Source organism: Crocuta crocuta, unplaced genomic scaffold (assembly GCF_008692635.1).
Source record: "Crocuta crocuta isolate KB4526 unplaced genomic scaffold, BGI_CrCroc_1.0 scaffold318, whole genome shotgun sequence".
In the NCBI taxonomy this organism is placed as follows: Eukaryota; Metazoa; Chordata; class Mammalia; order Carnivora; family Hyaenidae; genus Crocuta; species Crocuta crocuta.
In genome coordinates this window covers 5,341,084-5,343,469 of record NW_027531425.1, presented here as the reverse complement: position 1 = coordinate 5,343,469, position 2,386 = coordinate 5,341,084, and the positions used below count along the sequence as shown (strand labels likewise).

General features: G+C 43.2%; 1 long non-coding RNA gene across 1 annotated transcript; it reads right to left on the bottom strand.

Annotated features, from left to right (window-relative positions):
• Window positions 1–428: 428 nt before the first annotated feature.
• On the bottom strand, window positions 429–2,115 carry LOC144238310 (uncharacterized). Its single transcript, XR_013337069.1, has 3 exons — window positions 2,069–2,115; window positions 1,729–1,838; window positions 429–497 (listed from the first exon to the last, which is right to left on the bottom strand). It is a non-coding gene; the product is annotated as an uncharacterized LOC144238310 (long non-coding RNA).
• Window positions 2,116–2,386: the final 271 nt, after the last annotated feature.

The window sequence follows — 2,386 nt, the reverse complement described above, 5'->3', positions numbered from 1 at the left end:
CTGAGTGGTGGAGCTATGGGTGACTGGTTTTTCTTTATTCCATTGGAATTCACATGCATTCTTTTGGCCTTGTACACTGAGGTCAGTCATAGACAATTTGTGAGTGATAAAGAGCGACTTCAAAATAGTAAGCAGAATGAATCTTATAGGGTGAAAGTATTTTTGGAAAACCCATTAAAAGCAAAGATAGGGGGCACCTGTTGGTAGAGAATGTGACTCTTGATCTCAGGGTTGTGAAGTCAAGCCCCAGGTTGGGTGTAGAGATGACTTAAAAATAATATAATAGGTGTTTTTGTTTTTGTTTTTTAAAGAGCAAAGATAGGCGAAAAAAAAAAAAAACAGGTGGAAATGGTACCTACCTCTCCTGCCAGTCTCTATCTTCATCTGAGGTTGGTGACCATGGCCATCATGGGCCATGTCTTTAAAGTCTGCACTATTGTCTTTAAAGTCCCACACTATTGTCTGCATTATGTATACAGAGGTAGAGCCTACTGCTCCTGAAAAGGTAGAAGAAATATAGGTAACAAGGAAACAAGGACTGTGTTATGTCAAAATGTATCTGTCTATACTCCCACTGGATTATATCAGGCTGTGTAGACCATTAAGCATTTTCCGCAGTTGAGAGAGCCAGAAACAGAGAGAGAGAAAGAGAGAGAGAAATTGTGGGCAAATTATGGCCCCATACCATTAACGTGCAGACATAGTTGCTGCCAGTGTACCATTACTACTTTTCATATGATTTTCACCTTTCATCTTCTTGTAAAATGCTGTGAATTTACTGCGGAGCCCGTGTACTGCTACTCTCCTAAAGAGAAAATTACTTCTTTTAGAGGATCTGCTTACACAAGCGTAAAATCTCTGCAGCTCTCGGAGCAGCAAGAGAACCACATCAGACTCTGATATGCTGAGTTGGCTTTTTGGAGTTACCTGTTCCAGAGAACTTTGGGCAGGGTTTTTTTTCCAGCATGTCGCTTTCTTTATATTCTTGTCCACTCACATCCTCAAGTGTCTTACTGAGTACCTCCTAAATGCAGTTGACCTTAGTAGATGTTGTGAGGGACACACAGATAACAAGCACAGGGTCCTTGCTGTAGAGAGGCTTGTCATCTCACAGGGGATATGACAGAGAAAAGCAACTGATGAGCTGGGGAGAAGATATTCTAAGCAGAGGGAAGGACAAGTGCAAAGACTGTGAGGAAAAAATGAGCATGAAGGCCAAAGGTGCCAGTTAGAGAAGGGGAGACATGACATGGAGAGATGGGAACAGGCGAGGTCTTGTAAGATCGAGGAGCTTGAATTTGATTTCAAGTGTGATGAAAACCATCTGAAAGCTTTGAGCAAAGGCATGATGATGTCTGACTTTTTTTTTTATGATCTCTCCAACCTTGAGGAGGATAAGTTGCCAGGGGCTAAGAACAGAGGCAGAGAGACCAGTTAGGTCTGCAGAGGTGTGGGCTGAAGAAGATGGTGACCCGGATTAGGGTGGCAGTGTGAAGGGCACTGAGACTCATGGGGAACAAAGTCAGAGAGCCCAGAGGACCAGGCTACTAACTGTACAATAGTGGCCTGCATTAGTATGAGGTGCTCAGAAGGGGCCCTGTAAATATGTATTCTGTGAATGTATGGCTGGATAAAGAGAATCACTCCCTAGAATGACTCCCAAATTGGAGATCAGGAAACTCATTGCAGGCTCAACCATTTCTGATATGCCATACTGACTAGACTTACCTAGTTCAACTTCACTGGACATTCTTTTCTTCCACCTTAAGATTCTCATGGGTTCCAACAGATGTGATCCATGGTTCCAAAGTAGAATAGCTTCTGGCCAAAGGAGAGCACTAAGGAGGCAAATTAATATCACAGTCAAAATCCTCTATTCACTAGCATCCTTTAGAAGTAGCTATACTGGGGCCCTGATGTACTTCTGAAAAGATCATTTAAAGATCATCATGGTGGTTGTTTGTCTTAAAAATGTTTGTTGAAATATAAAATCTGTAGGTGTGCATCAGTGGTTCTCAGCCCTGGCTGCATATAGAAAGTATCTGGGGAGCTTTTAAAATACACTCACAACCAGGCCCCACTCCAGCCAGATTCCATCAGAATGTCTGGTACGAGGCCCCAGCATCCATAGTATCTAAAAGCTCCTAGGTGATTCTTATATGAGTCAGAAGCACTGCCGCAGGTGAGGTGAGTCACTTTCCTATCTGCCCTTCACCACAGGACGTGAGCAATCCTGTGGACGGACTACAGTCGATGACACAATGGGCAGCCTTCTTCATGGACTTGAGACACACATTCCCTCTTGAGCACTTGCAAGAATTACTCACAAAGCTTGTAATAAAGAGACATTCATCAACTTGAGGCTTAGGAGTGGGCAGCCTCAAAT